This window comes from Nothobranchius furzeri, unplaced genomic scaffold, assembly GCF_043380555.1.
Source record: "Nothobranchius furzeri strain GRZ-AD unplaced genomic scaffold, NfurGRZ-RIMD1 Scf175, whole genome shotgun sequence".
NCBI classification, from domain to species: Eukaryota; Metazoa; Chordata; class Actinopteri; order Cyprinodontiformes; family Nothobranchiidae; genus Nothobranchius; species Nothobranchius furzeri.
The window spans coordinates 37,501-45,167 of record NW_027223191.1 but is presented as its reverse complement, the minus strand read 5'-3'; positions in this window follow the sequence as shown (position 1 = coordinate 45,167).

The window sequence follows — 7,667 nt, the reverse complement described above, 5'->3', positions numbered from 1 at the left end:
TCTAAAGGATGACCAGTAGTTGTGGTTCTCGCCCCGGGACTTGGGTCATAGTATAGCCCAAGTGGAGCACTTGGGTCGGACTAGGGAGGCTGTGTCGTGCCCCCTGGAGGTCTAAAGGATGACCAGTAGTTGTGGTTCTCGCCCCGGGACTTGGGTCAGAGAATAGCCCAAGTGGGACACTTGTGTCGGACTAGGGAGGCTCTGCCGTGCCCCCTGGAGGTCTAAAGGATGACCAGTAGTTGTGGTTCTCGCCCCGGGACTTGGGTCAGAGTATAGCCCAAGTGGAGCACTTGTGTCGGACTAGGGAGGCTGTGCCGTGCCCCCTGGAGGTCTAAAGGATGACCATTAGTTGTGGTTCTCGCCCCGGGACTTGGGTCAGAGTACAGCCCAAGTGGAGCACTTGCGTCGGACTAGGGAGGCTGTGCCGGGCCCCCTGGAGGTCTAAAGGATGACCAGTAGTTGTGGTTCTCGCCCCGGGCCGTGGGTCTGAGTATGGCCCAAGTGGGACACTTGTGTCGGACTAGGGAGGCTCTGCCGTGCCCCCTTGAGGTCTAAAGGATGACCAGTAGTTGTGGTTCTCGCCCCGGGACTTGGGTCATAGTATAGCCCAAGTGGGACACTTGTGTCGGACTAGGGAGGCTCTGCCGTGCCCCCTTGAGGTCTAAAGGATGACCATGAGGTCAAAAGGATGACCAGTAGTTGTGGTTCTCGCCCCGGGACTTGGGTCAGAGTATGGCCCAAGTGGTGCACTTGTGTCGGTCTAGGGAGGCTGTGCCGGTCCCCCTGGAGGTCTAAAGGATGACCAGTAGTTGTGGTTCTCGCCCCGGGACTTGGGTCAGAGTATAGCCCAAGTGGAGCACTTGTGTCGGACTAGGGAGGCTGTGCCGGGCCCCCTGGAGGTCTAAAGGATGACCAGTAGTTGTGGTTCTCACCCCGGGTCGTGGGTCCGAGTCTGGCCCGAGTAGAGCACTTTGGTCGGCTACCGGGGGGTGTGCCGTGCCCCCTGGAGGTCTAAAGGATGACCAGTAGTTGTGGTTCTCGCCCCGGGACTTGGGTCAGAGTATAGCCCAAGTGGAGCACTTGTGTCGGCCTAGGGAGGCTGTGCCGGGCCCCCTGGAGATCTAAAGGATGACCATGAGGTCAAAAGGATGACCAGTAGTTGTGGTTCTCGCCCCGGGACTTGGGTCAGAGTATAGCCCAAGTGGAGCACTTGTGTCGGCCTAGGGAGGCTGTGCCGGGCCCCCTGGAGGTCTAAAGGATGACCAGTAGTTGTGGTTCTCGCACCGGGACTTGGGTCAGAGTACAGCCCAAGTGGAGCACTTGTGTCGGTCTAGGGAGGCTGTGCCGGGCCCCCTGGAGGTCTAAAGGATGACCAGTAGTTGTGGTTCTCGCCCCGGGCCGTGGGTCTGAGTATGGCCCAAGTGGGGCACTTGCGTCGGACTGGGGAGGCTCTGCCGCGCCCCCTGGAGGTCAAAAGGATGACCAGTAGTTGTGGTTCTCACCCCGGGTCGTGGGTCCGAGTCTGGCCCGAGTAGAGCACTTTGGTCGGCTACCGGGGGGTGTGCCGTGCCCCCTGGAGCCATGGGAGTGAGCTCCAGCAGACTGGTATTTTTCGGAGAACCAGGCCCACACTCCTCAGACTTTGTGCCCAGGGACAGGCCACCAAAATCGGCCGCGGCTCGTGCACTTTGCCCCTGCGTTTCTCCCAGAACCAGAGCCGGAAAAATCCCAAAATTGATGCCCAGAGATAGTCGACTCTGCCTGGAATAGATTGCCACCCAAACCCGCCAACTCACGCTGGTTTTCCGATGGCCTCACCTACTAACCCGAGCATGGTCATCGCTCGCACCTTCCAAAACCTCCAGGGGCGCAGGCACTTTTCATTTACTGGCCATAAGGCCGACCGCCTTAAGCGTTAAGCGATAAGCGAAAGGCTTAGTTTGGACTTAGTTTTTGGAGCGACGAGGTCGCCGTTTTGTCAATTCTGAACCGATTTTCACGCGGTTTTCGACTGCCTGCGCCTGGGGAGCCGCCCAGAAGCCCCAGGCAGTGTTCTGGGTGGACTTCCGGACCGGTCCGGACCCGGTACCGGCCGGGGGAACCGCACCACGCCTCTCGGGCGTTTCTACACCGATTTTCGCGGGGTTTTCGACTGCATAGACGGGGCCACCTGCTGCAGGGCCCGAGGGAGGGCCTTACTGAGCTGGGTCCGACGCAGGGCCCGGTTCCTGGAGCCCGCTGGGGGGGGGGGGGGGTTCTCTAAGGCTCACGGCGGGCTGCTGAGGGGCCGGATCGGATGCAGACAGGCGCTCCTCTGCCCAGGTCTTTGCTCCCCTGCCCCACTAGGAATGGAAGACACACTGCCAACAGCTTCTGGAGGGTGATGGGCCCTGCTGCAGACCAGGTCCGACCCAGGTTTCAGCTATCCCACCCCGCAGGGACTTAAAGACACACTGCCATCAGCTTCTGGAGGCTGCTGAGCTCTACTATAGAGCAGGTCCGACCCAGGTTTCAGCTCCTGCAGCCCACTAGGACTTAAACACACACTGCCATCAGCGTCTGGATGGTGATGGGCCCTGCTGCAGACCAGGTCCGACCCAGGTTTCAGCTATCCCACCCCGCAGGGACTTAAAGACACACTGCCATCAGCTTCTGGAGGCTGCTGAGCTCTACTATAGAGCAGGTCCGACCCAGGTTTCAGCTCCTGCAGCCCACTAGGACTTAAACACACACTGCCATCAGCGTCTGGATGGTGATGGGCCCTGCTGCAGACCAGGTCCGACCCAGGTATCAGCTCCTGCACCCCGCAGGGAATTGAAGACACACTGCCATCAGCTTCTGGAGGCTGCTGAGCTCTGCTATAGACCAGGTCCGACCCAGGTTTCAGCTCCTGCACCCCGCAGGGAACTAAACACACACTGCCATCTGCAACTGGAGGCTGCTGAGCCCTGCTGCAGACCAGGTCCGACCCAGGTTATGGCTCTCCCACCCCCCTGGGACTTAAACACACACAGCCATCAGCTTCTGGATGGTGATGGGCCCTGCTGCAGACCAGGTCCGACCCAGGTTTCAGCTCCTCAACCCCGCAGGGACTTAAACCCACACCGCCATCAGCTTCTGGAGGGTGATGGGCCCTGCTGCGGGCCAGGTCCGACCCAGGTTTCAGCTCTCCCACCCCGCAGGGACTTAAACACACACAGCCATCAGCTTCTGGGGGCTGCTGAGCCCTGCTGCAGACCAGGTCCGACCCAGGTTTCAGCTCTCCCACCCCGCAGGGTCTTTAACACACACACTGCCATCAGCTGCTGGAGGCTGCTGAGCTCCGCTATAGACCAGGTCCGACCCAGGTTTCTGCTCCTGCACCCCGCAGGGAATGAAAGACACACTGCCATCAGCTTCTGGAGGCTGCTGAGCCCTGCTGCAGACCAGGTCCGACCCAGGTATCGGCTCTCCAACCAGGCAGAGACTTAAACACACACACACACACACACACTGCCATCAGCTTCTGGGGGCTGCTGAGCTCTGCTGTAGACCGGGTCCGACCCAGGTTTCTGCTCCTCCACCCCGCAGGGACTTAAACACACACTGCCACCAGCTTCTGGAGGGTGATGGGCCCTGCTTTAGACCAGGTCTGACCCGGGATATAGCTCTCCCACCCCGCAGGGACTTAAACACTCACTGCCATCAGCTGCTGGAGGCTGCCGAGCTCTGCTGCAGACCAGGTCCCACCCAGGTTTCTGCTCCTGCACCCCGCAGGGACTTAAACACACACTGCCACCAGCTTCTGGAGGGTGATGGGCCCTGCTGTGGACCAGGTCCGACCCGGATATCAGCTCTCCCACCAGGCAGGGACTTAAACACACACTGCAATCAGCTGCTGGAGGCTGCTGAGCTCTACTATAGACCAGGTCCGACCCAGGTTTCAGCTCTCCCACCAGGCAGTGACTTAAAGACACACTGCCATCAGCTGCTGGAGGCTGCTGAGCTCTTCTATAGACCAGGTCCGACCCAGGTTTCAGCTCTCACACCAGGCAGGGACTTAAACACACACTGCCATCAGCTGCTGGAGGCTGCTGAGCTCTGCTATAGACCAGGTCCGACCCAGGTTTCAGCTCTCCCACCAGGCAGGGACTTAAAGACACACTGCCATCAGCTGCTGGAGGCTGCCGAGCCCTGCTGCAGACCATGTCCGACCCAGGTTTCAGCTCTCCCACCAGGCAGGGACTTAGAGGCACGCTGCCATCAGCTTCTGGAGGCTGCTGAGCTCTGCCATAGACCAGGTCCGACCGAGGTTTCAGCTCTCCCACCCCGCAGGGACTTAAACACACACTGCCATCAGCTGCTGGAGGCTGCTGAGCTCTGCTATAGACCAGGTCCGACCCGGGATATAGCTCTCCCACCCCGCAGGGACTTAAACACACACTGCCATCAGCTGCTGGAGGCTGCTGAGCTCTTCTATAGACCAGGTCCGACCCAGGTTTCAGCTCTCCCACCCCGCAGGGACTTGAACACACACTGCCATCAGCTTCTGGAGGCTGCTGAGCTCTGCTATAGACCAGGTCCGACCCAGGTTTCTGCTCCTCCACCCCGCAGGGAATTAAAGACACACTGCCATCAGCTTCTGGATGGTGATGGGCCCTGCTGCAGACCAAGTCCGACCCGGGTTACAGCTCTCCCACCAGGCAGGGAATTAAACACACACTGCCATCAGCTGCTGGAGGCTGCTGAGCTCCGCTATAGACCAGGTCCGACCCGGGTTCCTGCTCCTGCACCCCGCAGGGACCAAAACACACACACTGCCATCAGCTTCTGGAGGCTGCTGAGCTCTTCTATAGACCAGGTCCGACCCAGGTTTCAGCTCTCCCACCAGGCAGGGACTTAAACACACACTGCCATCACCTTCTGCTGGCTGCTGAGCTCTGCTGCAGACCAGGTCCGACCCAGGTTTCAGCTCCTGCACCCCGCAGGGAACTAAACACACACTGCCGTCACCTTCTGCTGGCTGCTGAGCCCTGCTGCAGACCAGGTCCGACCCAGGTTTCAGCTCCTGCACCCCGCAGTGGATTAAAGACACACTGCCATCAGGTTCTGGAGGCTGCTGAGCTCTGCTGCAGACCAGGTCCGACCCAGGTTATGGCTCTCCCACCCCGCAGGGACTTAAACACACACCGCCGTCAGCTTCTGGATGGTGATGGGCCCTGCTGCAGACCAGGTCCGACCCACGTTTCAGCTCTCCCACCCCGCAGGGGATGAAACACACACTGCCATCAGCTTCTGGAGGCTGCTGAGCTCTGCTAAAGACCAGGTCCGACCCAGCTTTCAGCTCTCCCACCAGGCAGGGAGTTAAAGACACACTGTCATCGGCTTCTGGAGGGTGCTGAGCCCTGCTGCACACCAAGTCTGACCCAGGTTTCAGCTCATCCACCCCGCAGGGACCTAAACACACACTGCCATCAGCTTCTGAGTGGTAATGGGCCCTGCTGCAGACCAGGTCCGACCCAGGTTTCAGCTCCTCCACCCCGCCATCACCAGCTGGAGGCTGGCTGCTGCTCCTGCACCCTGCCATCAGCTGCTGGAGGCTTCTGTTCCTCCACCCCGCCATCAGCAGCTGGAGGCTGGCTGCTGGAGGCTGGCTGCTGCTCCTCCACCCCGCCATCACCAGCTGGAGGCTGGTTGCAGCTCCTGCACCCCGCCATCAGCTGCTGGAGGCTGCCTGCAGCCCCTGCACCCCGCCATCAGCTGCTGGAGGCTGGCTGCAGCTCCTGCACACCGCCATCAGCTGCTGGAGGCTGCCTGCAGCTCCTGCACCCCGCCATCAGCTGCTGGAGGCTGGCTGCTGCTCCTGCACCCCGCCAGCAGCTGCTGGAGGCTGGCTGCTGCTCCTCCACCCAACCATCAGCTGCTGGACGCTGGCTGCTGCTCCTGCACCCCGCCATCAGCTGCTGGAGGCTGGCTGCTGCTCCTCCACCACCCAACCATCAGCTGCTGGACGCTGGCTGCAGCTCCTCCACCCCGCCATCAGCTGCTGGTGGCTGGCTGCAGCTCCTTCACCCCGCCATCAGCTGCTGGTGGCTGGCTGCAGCTCCTTCACCCCGCCATCACCAGCTGGAGGCTGGCTGCTGCTCCTGCACCCCGCCATCAGCTGCTGGAGGCTGCCTGCAGCTCCTGCGCCCCGCCATCAGCTGCTGGAGGCTGGCTGCTGCTCCTGCACCCTGCCATCAGCTGTTCGAGGCTGGCTGCAGCTCCTCCACCCCACCATCACCAGCTGGAGGCTGGTTGCAGCTCCTGCACCCCGTCATCAGCAGCTGGAGGCTGCCTGCTGCTCCTGCACCCCGCCATCAGCTGCTGGAGGCTGCCTGCAGCTCCTGCACCCCGCCATCATTTGCTGGAGGCTGGCTGCAGCTCCTGCAACCCGCCATCAGCTGCTGGAGGCTGGCTGCTGCTCCTCCACCCCACCATGACCTGCTGGAGGCTGGCTGCAGCTCCTTCACACCGCCATCAGCTGATGGATGCTGGCTGAACGCTGGAGGCTGGCTGCTGCTCCCACACACCGCCATCAGCTCCTGGAGGCTGGCTGGCTGCTGGAGGCTGTCTGCTGCTGCTCCTCCACCCCGCCATCACCAGCTGGAGGCTGGCTGCTGGAGGCTGGCTGCAGCTCCTGCACCCCACCATCAGCTGCTGGAGGCTGGCTTCTGCTCCTCCACCCCGCCATCAGCTGCTGGGGGCTGGCTGCTGGAGGCTGGCTGCAGCTCCTCCACCCCGCCATCACCAGCTGGAGGCTGGTTGCAGCTCCTGCACCCCGCCATCAGCTGCTGGAGGCTGCCTGCTGCTCCTGCACCCCGCCATCAGCTGCTGGAGGCTGCCTGCACCTCCTGCACCCCGCCATCAGCTGCTGGAGGCTGGCTTCTGCTCCTCCACCCCGCCATCAGCTGATGGAGGCTGCCTGCTTCTCCACCCCGCCATCACTAGCTGGAGGCTGGCTGCTGGAGGCTGGCTGCAGCTCCTCCACCCCGCCATCAGCTGCTGGAGGCTGCCTGCAGCTCCTGCACCCCGCCATCACCAGCTGGAGGCTGGCTTCTGCTCCTCCACCCCGCCATCAGCTGATGGAGGCTGCCTGCTTCTCCACCCCGCCATCACTAGCTGGAGGCTGGCTGCTGGAGGCTGGCTGCAGCTCCTCCACCCCGCCATCAGCTGCTGGAGGCTGGCTGCTGCTCCTGCACCCCGCCATCAGCTGCTGGAGGCTGGCTGCTGCTCCTCCACCCAACCATCAGCTGCTGGACGCTGGCTGCAGCTCCTCCACCCCACCATCAGCTGCTGGACGCTGGCTGCAGCTCCTCCACCCCGCCATCAGCTGCTGGAGGCTGCCTGCAGCTCCTGCACCCCGCCATCAGCTGCTGGAGGCTGCCTGCAGCTCCTGCACCCCGCCATCACCAGCTGGAGGCTGGCTTCTGCTCCTCCACCCCGCCATCAGCTGATGGAGGCTGCCTGCTTCTCCACCCCGCCATCACTAGCTGGAGGCTGGCTGCTGGAGGCTGGCTGCTGCTCCTCCACCCAACCATCAGCTGCTGGACGCTGGCTGCAGCTCCTCCACCCCACCATCAGCTGCTGGACGCTGGCTGCAGCTCCTGCACCCCGCCATCAGCTGCTGGAGGCTGGCTTCTGCTCCT